This window comes from Crocodylus porosus, unplaced genomic scaffold, assembly GCF_001723895.1.
Source record: "Crocodylus porosus isolate Cpor-Errol unplaced genomic scaffold, CroPor_comp1, whole genome shotgun sequence".
Taxonomy (NCBI): Eukaryota; Metazoa; Chordata; order Crocodylia; family Crocodylidae; genus Crocodylus; species Crocodylus porosus.
The window spans coordinates 499,474-511,103 of record NW_017728900.1 but is presented as its reverse complement, the minus strand read 5'-3'; the positions used below and the strand labels follow the sequence as shown (position 1 = coordinate 511,103).

The 11,630-nt window shown below is 49.9% G+C and overlaps 1 non-coding gene across 1 annotated transcript; it reads left to right on the top strand.

The window, feature by feature from the left end:
• On the top strand, nucleotides 1-86 carry TRNAR-UCU. The gene is given in 2 exon segments: nucleotides 1-37; nucleotides 51-86. It is a non-coding gene; the product is annotated as a tRNA-Arg (tRNA).
• Nucleotides 87-11,630: the final 11,544 nt, after the last annotated feature.

The following is an 11,630-nucleotide window of genomic DNA, read 5'->3' as shown; positions in this document are numbered from 1 at the left end:
GGCTCTGTGGCACAATGGATAGCGCATTGGACTTCTAGTGAGCAGAAGGCATTCAAAGGTTGTGGGTTCGAGTCCCACCAGAGTCAGCACATTTTACAAACCCATTGTTCACCAGGGGCTTTACCTGAGAGGCACCTGGTGTCTGTTACTGCTGCGCACAAGGCACTGGACAAGTGGATGGTTGTAAGACAGTGGATAAGAAGCTCCCAACCTGGACCCAGGCCCATTACACCTGAAGTTCAAAGCCTTTTCCATTGGCCATCCTGGTGGGGGCCTGCTTGGTACATTTGCCATTATGAGATTTGCTCTCCACTTCTCCTGTGACCAGCATCTCACAGCCCAAGGAGCTGGGGGGGGGGCGGGCAGCCAATCCAGCCTGGTCCTAGTCTCTCCATTCTGGACCATGCCTCCCCCAGACCCACTCAGTGACATCTCTTCCTTCTCTGACCTTTGCTGACACCTTCCTCTGCCACTGCAGCTGCACATTACTGGAAATCAAATAAGTGGAGGGTCACCTACCCCGACCCTGCCCAGCTCCCCTTTCCCTGGCTGCCCACCAGCTGCACTCACATCTTATTCAGGTGAGTTGTGGACATAGGGGCAGAAAAAAGAAGCACAGGCTGGTGACAGGAAGCAGTTCTCAAGGCTGCTTTTGTTTTGCTGAGGACTGAAGACTGCTACCACTGCTCTGAGTATCAGATTATCCTGGGTTGGGGAAGATGCAGGTAAACACTGGGTATTGCCAAATCCCAGAAATGTTGGAAGTCAGGTTGCCCCCTCCTTTGCATGGGGTTTCCTGAATTATAAGCACTTCAATCCTACCATGGCTTGAACCTAGGACCTTCAGCATGTAAAGCAGATGCAATGATCACTATACTATAGAACCACAACTGCAGAGCTGTCTTCCCTGAGAGATGCTGGAGTGTCTTCCTTTGCACAGGACAAAGCACATGAGATTTTTTTCATCAAGCCGGGATTTCTGAGAGGAAGGAAGTTAGGTAGGAAGGGAATGATGTCATGGCAGTTGAAAAGAGAATGGAAATGCACTTTTCTTCTGTTTTTTTAAAAAACAATTTGTTATTGGGGAAAGATTGATAAGGTATAGAACAACCTTCCCATTCCCCATAGATGCTCTGGCTTGCATCCATAGATGCTTCTCAAACAAATTCCAAGATGCCATCCTCCCACTGTACTCGGCCCTGGGGAGGCCACAGCTGGAGTACTGCATCCAGTTCTGGGCTCCACAATCTTAAAAGGACATGGAGAAGCTTGAGAGAGTCCAGAGGAGAGCCACGCACATGATCAGAGGGCAGGAGAATACACCTTATGATGACAGGGACTCTTCAGTCTGGAAAAGCGCAAGCTCAGCGGGGACCTGGTGGCTGCCTATAAGTATCTAAAGGGTGTACATCAGGATCTGGGGGAACGCCTGTTCACAAGAGTCCCCCAAGGGATGACAAGGTCAAATGGTCATAAACTCCTCCAAGACCATTTCAGGCTGGACATAAGGAAAAACTTCTTTACTGTCCAAGTCCCCAAGGCCTGGAATAGGCTCTTTCCAGAGGTAGTGCAAGCACTTACTCTGGACTCCTTTAAGAAACACTTGGATGCTTATCTTGCTGGGATCCTTTGACCCCAGCTGACTGCCCCTGGGGTGGGGGGCTGGACTTGATGATCTCCTGAGGTCCCTGTCTGTGAAATCTATGAAATCCCCACTTCCACTGTTAGTTACTTGTTTTACTGCCTGAATGGAACCAATGTTATCTGAGGGAGGATATGAGGTTTACACTGAAATGTTAAGTATAAAAAAATGAAGTTTGGTCTAAAGTGTTCAGCTCCTCAGTGGAGGGCTTCTGCCCCAGCTCAAGGAGGGTGCAGCCCTGTGGGAAACAGGGAGACAGCTCAAGGACCTGACAGCTGTTCCCCAGGAGAAATTCAGAAATCAACTGGCCATCTTTCCATAATAGTGGGAGGGGTATAAAGGGAAATATTTGGGACAATCTTACTCTGTTTAAAGGAAACAGGAGGGCTTTGTCTGCAACAACAGCCAGCACAGGAAGCAAGACTTAAACTCTAGACTTTCAGATTAAAAGGCTGCGGAACTGCCAACTGAACTAGCCAAGCTCTCAAAACAGAAAGCTGTCAGAGTACTTGTTTCCTTTTTCCTTTTGCTTAGCTATCCCTGTCTACCAGATCCCAGAAAGAGGTCACCTGCTCGGGGTTGATAACTGCTGGAAGTGCTGATTTGCAAACAAGCAATTTATTGTGGAAAAATGAATAAGAGAAATAGATCCCTTCTTAAATTTGTTATCAAGAATTGAGGGGTATTGTTGCTGATGGCAGCTCTCACTTGAAAATAGAGACTCTTCCAGTTCGGTAAGGGAAATTCTCAGTTTATCTTTTCTGTTTGCTTGGCAAGCTAGAAAACTCAGACACAAAGCCACTGAAACAAAATAAAGTTAGAGAAAATGGCAGCTTTTAAAAACTGAAGTGCACTATTAAGCCCTTCAGAAATCTTTTTGAAAAACCTCTCTTGGTTCCCCAAACTCATGTCTCCCAGCTATCTGCCCACTCCAGCTCCCAACTTGGCAATCCCTGTGCCTCCATGGACATCAAGTCTGAGCTGGTTGACCCAATCCTACTTTCCCAGGCCCTATCTTGCTCTACCACCTTCCTCCTGGCTGGAGAGGACTTGCCATTTCTCTTTCAAAACACAAATTCCCCTTCCTATCTGGGCTTTTGCTGTCCAGGCCCTGGACAGAGGTCCTCTGCAGCCAGTGCAAGGAGCACATGCCAGGGGATGAGGGAAGGAGCCCCACTGCAGAAGACAAGGCAGTGTTCCTCAAGGCAGAGTGTCTTTGAGGAAAGCAGGGCAAGAGAGGGAAGGCTAACACCCTGCCTCTGAAGAGAGGCAGAGTAACTGGTAGACCTGAAGGCTGCTGCTCTGTCCCGCTTTGTGGGAAGCAGCTGGCAAGGCTGTGACATCAGCTCTGTCCATTGGGAACGACCTTCCCCTGTTTGGACACTGGCAGAAGAACAGAAAAGACAGGAAAAGACAGGACCTTTTTAACTGGGAATGGCATCTGCAGCGAAATACCAAACATTTCTGCAAACATGCCCAGTAACATGATTGATCCAAAATACACTTCCCAGGATCCCGCGAGCTCAAGACTGAAAGGAGACATTTAAGAGAACAGGAGGCAGATCCTTGTAACAAGAAGCCCTTTGAGGGAGGCTTAGATTCAGCCAAACCAAATTCAGCAGATTTGATGTCTGTTCTCTCTGCTGCTTGGCCATTTAGGAGAGCCGCCTCTTGTCATTGTGAGCTTTGTGCTCTTCTCATCAAGGGGCCTGAGAGAAGCCAATAAACACGGCTTGCCCTGCGCTCTCTCTCTCCTGCCCTTAGCTTCCCTCCATCCCTCTCAGTGCTGCCTGCTCCACCTCCTCTCAGCTTGCTCATTCTCCAACAACCACCTGCACTTGGTCCTTCCCAGGAACCAAGGGAGCAGAAAGTCACCCACCCTGGCCATGCCCAGCACCCTCCACCTGACTGGTCATTGCCCCTATTGCCCGGAGAGCCCAGGGATGACTTCAGACCAGGCCCTGCCAAAAACTCACAGGAGAAGCGGAGTGGGGCGAGTGTGCTGGGAAGAGTCTTGCTTGGAAAGCACTGTTTACACCTTGAGAAAATGGCCTTCGATGGCTCCATTTTCAGGCACCTCATTCAAACAGGAGAAAGCAAACCAGGCATGCGCCACATTGAGCTGGAAGCCTCTATTTCCAGTGAAAGGCAAATAGGTTATTGAAAACCAAACCGACCTGCCCACCAACAAAATAAAAGGGAAGTGAAAACACCATCAAAGAGAAAAGAACCTCTCACTTGCATGAATGCAAACACATGCAAATGAGAAAAGGAAGCTTTTCCTTGTATTTCTTTTGTTAGTGAAAAGTACCTGAGACAGGTGTCAGAGTCGAGGAGATAGCATGCCTTGGAGACATAGGGACCCTTAACAAAAGCTGGATGAAATCAGCTACTAAAGACACAGGCACATGTACACACGCGCACGCGCGCGCGCGCACACACACACACACACACACACACACACACAGCAATTGTTATGTGCCTGGGTAGTTCAGTTAGTAGAGCATCAGCCTTTTAATCTAAGGGTCTAGGGTTCAAGTCCCTGTTCAAGCAACATAGCTGCTTTGGATATGATTTTCTTATATCAGATTTGGCTGAATCCCCCCGGGACCCTTCCCCTGACACTGAGGCACCAGGTGCTGCTGCTGCAGCTGCAGTCTTGCACTACTTCCAGCCCAGCCTCTTGGGACCCCAAAACTTGCTTTCTGTTCCTATCAGTTTTGGGGCAAGCAAAGCTAATGTCAGGCTCTCCCCACCAGCAAGAGGGCCCCACTTTCCTCTACCCTTCCCCTCCAAAGGGGTCTCGTCCCTCAAGGGAATGAGACAGGAGCCCTGCACAGAAGAGTTGCATTTTACCAACAAAATCTGTTTCTTTTTACTTAAGTCCTTACTTAAGTTTCATTGCAATCTGAACACATTCATCTTCTCTCATGCTTTCTGTGTTCTGTTGATGGAGAGTCAGGCAGGAAAGAGAATGGAGAGGAGAAGGAATTGAGTTTTCTCCCCTGTTTTATTCATTTATTTGTTCTCTCTCCACTAAGACATTTTTTTAATAAACAGAAAAAAAAGGGTTCTTTCCCCCAACAAGTGAATAATATAAGTGAAACAAAATATTTCGGAGTGTCCTTATAAATGCTGCCTGGAACACTAAAAGCAACTGCACCCCAGCTCTTTGCAAAAAAAAAAACGTTTTTTCTTGCAAGACACAGCATCTATTTCAAGAGAGACTTGAATGTGAGTCCTTCAGAAAAAAATTGAGATGCTTCAGCTCCATGGATGGATCTAGGATTTTGAAAAGACGGGTGCAGATGTTGTCATGCATCTTCCCATAAAGCACAAATCATTCGTCTTCCGATAAAAAGAAACTAGAAGCTTTACTAATATGCTAGAGGCCTAATGCTATAGTATTCCATTTAAGATGAATGTATATCTTGGGCAAATTCTGTTCACAACAGAGAAACGGATCTGTCCCCTGGGTAAAAGAAGTCGTATGAACTGGGTCACAAATCCAGTACCTTCTGCTTGTAAAGTAGATATGATCACTGCTACTCTATGGACCCAAGGCTGGCAAAAGCTTTGCTTGCTCACCCTGGAGAACCAGCAAGAAGCATGTTTAGGTTTACAGCAGAGACTCCCTATGCCTGAAGAAGGGTGACTGCACCCGAAAGCTTGCTAAGAACTTTTTTCCAACTACTCCGTTGGTCTAATAAAAGATATCACATTTACCCAAAGAACCTTGTCTGTTTAGGGTTAAGCTTTCAGGCTGAGTGAGGGCAGGGATTGTGGACAGGGAGGCTCAGGAATGGTTAGAATGGAAATACGTCTTCTTAAAGGAGAAGTTTTTGGAGTTGGGGGGGGTTGTTTTTTTGTTTTTTGTTTTTTTGGATTGCAACAACTTCGGCCTCAAACACTCCCCTCTCCCTCTCTCTCACCCATGTGCCTGGAAGGGCACTTGCAATTCAGTTTTCATATTCCCTCTCAGCCAGCTCCATGGGCTGGTTCCACATCCTGTTTCCAGCAGCTGCAGCGCCTGGTGCTTCAGTGTCAAGGGAAAGGTCCCAGGGAGAGTCCAGAGAGATTCAGCCAAATCTGACATAAAAGAATCACTACCACAGAAGGATCAATCCCACCTATTGGAGGAAGGGTGGGAGTAAGGCTGAGTAGAGCAGAAAGAGGCAGCACTGAGAAGGGGAGAGGGAGGCTCTGGAGGAGGAGGAAAAACAACAGAAGGAGCCAGGTGTGACACCTTCCCCGCAGGTACTCCAGGAGTGTGATGCTGTCTACAGGAGGAGGGGGAACAAAGACCAGAAGGGCAAGAGATACATCTGGGTGTATACACAAGTTGCCATTCAAAGCACTTTATGGCCAGGACTTGCCAGAAGTGCACTGCTTTACAGCACTTTAAAAATGGGCACCGCGCTTTCAATTAACCCATGTTAAATGGGGTATTACATTTGAAACATTGCATTTTACAGCACTTTAGCAACCTATATCACTTTAAATAACTTCTGTATGCTGGTCAGATTTCTGGTGCTTCCTTCAGTATCCCATGGGCTTTGTGGGCGGCCCATATGTTTTTAGTGGGCTAGGTTCACGAGTCTTTTTAATCAAATAGGCCCATGGGCTTTATGAGCCTGGTTAGTGCTCCCCGGAAGCACCAGGGGTAGCCAGGGAGCACTATCCAAACCTGCAAAAGCCCTTGCTCCCACCTGCTGACTGACACAGCAACTGTCAGGCCAGACGGCGGGGGAGAGAAGGGAGGATACATCCCGGTTCTTCAGCCAGAGGGGCTGGCTCTGGGCTGGGGGCCCCCAGGCCCTTGTGGAGCTCCTGTCACCAGAAGGCCAGTGGGTGCCCAGAGGGGCTTGCAGCCAGGGCAGACTCTGGGCTGGGCAGCACTGGAGGAAAAGGGGTTGGTTCAGTCCTGTGCAGCCTAGGTGGAAGGGGAGCATTGGCACCGGCTCCATGCCATCCTGCCTGACTGGGGACCTGCACCCTCGTGGCATGGCAGAGTTGGGAAGGGCCTCTGTGGTCCTGGATGGATCAGGGAAGTGTGGTGGCTTGGCATATGTGGGGCAGGGGGAACTCATCAAACACCTAAAGACCATGAAGCTCCTAAGCAGCCATAGCTGGGAGCCTGGCATGGCGTCTAGTGCCTAGGCACTGCCTTGGGGGGTGCAGGGCTGGAATGGCACCTCTTTCTCCACAACCCCTGTACCCTGCTTCTGCCAGCCCCTTTTCCCTCTCTGTGCCCCTGCTGGTGGCTTTCACTGCACCCACGCTTGGGCGGGTGAATTCTAGTGAGTGAGATCTCCTGGGTTCCAGGAGCAGGGAAAGGGCTGCAATGGGTTAAAGCTGCCAGGGTTCCCCAAAGCCTGCTCAGAGCTCCTTCTATGATGGGAAGCCCCAAGCCATCAATGCCAGGGCTGTCGTGCCACACAACCACTGGAGCTGGCGAGAGTGCTTCACAACCACCCCCCCGCCCCACCCTCTTGCCCTTGGTGACTGCATTGCACGTTGCCCAGCTCCCAGTTCCCTTTTCACCCTGCCTGCTTGTGGGATGTGGGCAGCGAGAGGGAGAGGGTCTCCAGCAAGGCCTGGCCAGTACAGCTGTGCCCTACTGTCACCCCAGGCACCAGGACCTGCAGGCCAAGGTGTCAGTGCTGCACTTTAGCATGGCTGGCAGGGCCCCATCCCAGGGCCTGGGCAACCTGACTCTCACTAGGAGTACTGCTGCTGGAGAGGGCTGCACCCTGACCTGGCATGTACTCTGACCAGGAGGTAGCCTATCCCAGGGTGCTATGCAGGGGGTATACACCAGTAAAGCCATACAAATAGTTGTGGTTAGCTTAAGGACTCATAATGAGGCGGTGGCTTCTGGTCATTCTCATTTCCATCATTCTGAGGGACGGATCTGACTTTTCCACAGGTGGGGGATTGGAGGGGTGTAAGATACTGAAGTGGAAAATGGGGGAGAGGAAGTTAGAGAGAGAGAAAAAAGAAATGCCTAGCGTAATTCCCAGTGTCCAGCTCTTTAAATCAGTCCTCGTGGCCGGACATGCATAATTACAATACTGAGACCTATATAGGATTTATGCATAGAGGAAGAAATGCATGTACAAGAGCAGGGCGAGAGGGTGGCGCAGGGCTTGGGAGGTGGTGAAATGGAGTGGCGGCAGGAGGAGTGAGTGTGGGGGGAGCCCTCGAGGGCCTGTGATCTTGTTAGGATCAGAAGGGGAAATAAGCCGGGTGTCTGGACTCCCCCGGGGAGGAGAAAATGCTGGGCAGATATCCCCTTTCCTGGGGCAAGCAGGCAGATCCGCCACTAGCATTCTTAAAGATAGGCGAGGGTGTGGCTGGCTGCCTGCCCCTCTCATGCTGCAAGTAGCTGACAATTGAAATTTGCTCCCCTGGTTTGGCCTGAGACATATAACCCTGAAAGCCAGGGCAAGCAGGTAGATGCCCTGTTCTGAGTCCCTGAGATGAGCGAGCTGTACACTTTAAGCCTGCCTGGAGCCAGACCCACACGCAGTTAGGGACAAGACTGCATGAGCACTGGGACATGGTGAGGTGCTGCTGGGGTTGGTTGGGCATGTCTTCCCCGTATACCTCCTGGCCTGAGCCCAAGACCAAGGAGTCCTCTGAGTTTACTGACATCAAAACCCAGGAACAAAGTACTGGGCACCTCTGCTGCCACTCACAGGAGCTCCCTCCACAGACATCGACCCCGTGTCCTGAGGACTCATGCCCAGAGCGAGCAAGCCCAACACCCTGGAAGGGTACATGTCTTCCCAGGTCTGCGTGCCAATGATTAGGAATAAGGGCCACATTTGAAATGCAGCGCTTCAGGAGAGAAGGGCAGGAGGAGTGAAAGAGGGAGCTGGGGACACCCATTGCCAATTCAAACAAGCCCCCTCAGACTCAGCTTGCCCACCCCCACAATCTCATTCTACCCTATCACCTCACTCTCTGGCTAGCGAGCCATGCTGACCTGCCATTCCCCCTCCCCACAACACACACTTCTGGGTGGTTATAAGACTTATAAGACCAACTCAAACATGATTATACACACAGGGCCCTTGCTCCTAATTGCAGCCACGCAGATCTGTGTTCTTCCTTTTTCTTTTTTTGGGGGGAAAATATATTTCTATATACCGGTTTCCCTCGCTTTACGCAAGTTCTGTATGTGTGAATTTGCACTAATGCAACAACCCTTTTAATACCAAAAATTCTTTATATGCAAGGTAAATTCACTCTTATGTGATCAGTGTGATGGAAGCCTGCAGTATGCTGCTTTGTGTGGTGCACTGTGAGAGTGACATGCACCAAAATATAGTCACCTGTGTGGATCTTTTTCTTTTTTGTAAAAATAGCTATCTATCTATCTAGCTATCTATCCCGCCATTGCCCACACCCTGGGAGAGCATGTTGGGGGGGTATGTGCCCCAGGATCTGTGTGCGGGGGGAGGGTGGGCTACTGCTGTGGCCTGGGACTGGGGGGCTCGCTAGGCTCTTCCCAGTGGGGGTGTTGGACCAGGGCTGCACTCAGGGCAGGCAGCAGCAGCGCTGAGAGGGCAACTTGAGGGGGCTACAGAGAATTTTGGGGTGGCTGCAGCACCCCCCCACCGTAACCCCCTCCCAGCACTGCAGCTGCCTGCCCCAAGTGCAGCCTGGCCCAGCCCCCTGCCAGGAAGAACCTGATGCTGTCCTGGTCCCAGCCTGCAGCAGCAGCCTGCCTCACCCCATGTGCAGATCCAGGGGCACATGCCCCCTGTGCCCTCCCAGGGTGTGTGCAGGGTAGGAGCCACCCCTTCCCATGCCCCCTGGATGAGCCGCGGCTCTGGCCTGTCTCTGCCTCGGGCTGTGCAGCGCCTGCCCTAGCCCCAGCCCCAGCCCCACTCCCTCCCTCATTGCACGGGCCTCAGTCTGTCCCCACAAACCTGTTCCCTTCCCCTTCACCACTCTCCCCACAGCAGACTTACCAGCTGGACACTGCTGTCCAAGCTGCCTGGCTGCATATTGGAATCGGTATCGGCCAACATGGCTTGTTAAAAATCAGCCATCATTATCAGCTGAAAAATTCTCTATCAGTGCACCCCTAATATATATAGTTATATATATACATCATCTAACATAGAGCTGTGTTCATCGGAGTGAAAGGGGGAGCAGGAGCAGAGAGAAGACAGCTGGTGTGTGCTTGTACTTGCACATGCACAGAACAGCCTGGTTGATAGAGTTAACACCAAAATTAGGGTAGAGGGAAGCATCCTCTGTCCCCATCAGTGCTTCCTGCTCCACCCATGTACCCTGGGTTCTCTCCCCATCTGCCCCTAACAAGACCACAGGGCTTCAAGTGGCCCCACAACACTCCCCCCACTGTAATCTCCCTTGTCCCAACTCTTCCACCCCTGTACAAACATATCTTTCCCATGCATATTTAATATTATATTACATTACATTACTTGTCTCAGTATTGAAAATTATGTATACCGGGCCATGAAGACTGATTTAAATGGATGGACACTGGAAAATAATACTAGCATTTCTTTCTGTCAGTACCTCTGACTCCATTTCACCCCGAACCACATTCTCACCACATCACAGCCATGCCCAGTGTTCCCCACCCTGGTTGGTCACAGCTCTCCTGCCCTAAGAGCCTGGACTGGACTTTGACCCCAGTCGAGCTGACAGCCCAGAGGGAGCTGAGTGAGGAGGCTCGCCTGGGAACAAGCTTTTTATCATGAACATTTCTCCTTGCATGAATGACTGGGCCAGGGCATTTTCTGGCTCCACAAGCAAACAGGATGAGCAAACCAAGAATCCTCCTCCTGTCCCAGTCTCCGCTCCTCCTCCAAACTGGGAGAAACTTCAGAAACGATCCCCCAGAATCCTCAGGCACCCGTTTTAAAAGGAAAGTCGTTCTCTTATTATTTTTTCCTAAATAAATGACTTGTTTGCAAATCAGCATCTCTGGCAGGTGTCAGGCCAGAGCAGGTGACATTCTCCTGAGCCCTGGTAAAGTCACCTGCTATAGATAAGCTTAAAATAAATAATTTGACAGACCTTTCCTTTTTGAGCCTGGCTAGTTCAGCTGGTAAAAAGAAAACAGGGTGTTAATGGGAAAGTCCATGTTCAAGCTTCTGCTGAGGTAGAGGCTGTGTTTTTAGACCCATTTGGCTAAAGCTCGCTAAGTCCCAAACACCTGAGTTCCCAGCTCTCCCACTACTATGGAAGGAAGGGTAATTGTCTTTTTCATTTCCAGCCGGCAGAGAATCTCTTGGGGAGCAGTTGGGAAGTTTGTGACTTGTCTCCCCATCTCCACAGGGCAGTTCCTCCCTTGGCTGAACCAGGAGCTCTGTACTGAGAAGCCAAACTCTTCCGAACATGCTTGTTTAGTTTTACTGGTACTTAACGTTGCTTTCTAGGGTCAACTTCACAACTTGGCTTAGATATCATTGGTTCAGTTCAAGTAATAAAAGTGGAAGTGGGGGCATATGGGGTTGGGATGAGGATTTTTACCCCTCTTTTATATTTACTCAATTTTTCACCAGCGACATTTTTTTTTAAAACAAAACAAAAGTGATTTTCCAATTTCCATTCAGTTGTTGTGGCCTCTATTTTCTCCTGATCTAATCTCCTTCCCTGCAGAGATCCCAGCTCTGAGACGTGTTCATGCCTTCCTTCTCCACTATAAATGAAGACACTCCAACTTCTAGTGGTAAAGCACACTGGCAGATTTGGTTCTGTAGTGTAGTGGTTTTTCACCTCTGTTTTATGTGTAGGATGTTCTGGGTTCAAGCCCTGGAATAACAAGACAGCCTACATCTAGAAGTCCGTTATTTCTTGTTACTTCCAGTACTGCTTGGGGGAACAGGGACTTTCCCGTTGCCTGCTGGTCCCCCTTGTCCAGTTTGTAGGCAGCCACTAGATCCCCCCATAGCCTTTTCTTGTGGAGACTGAACAGGTTCAGGTCCCATAGCCTCTCCTC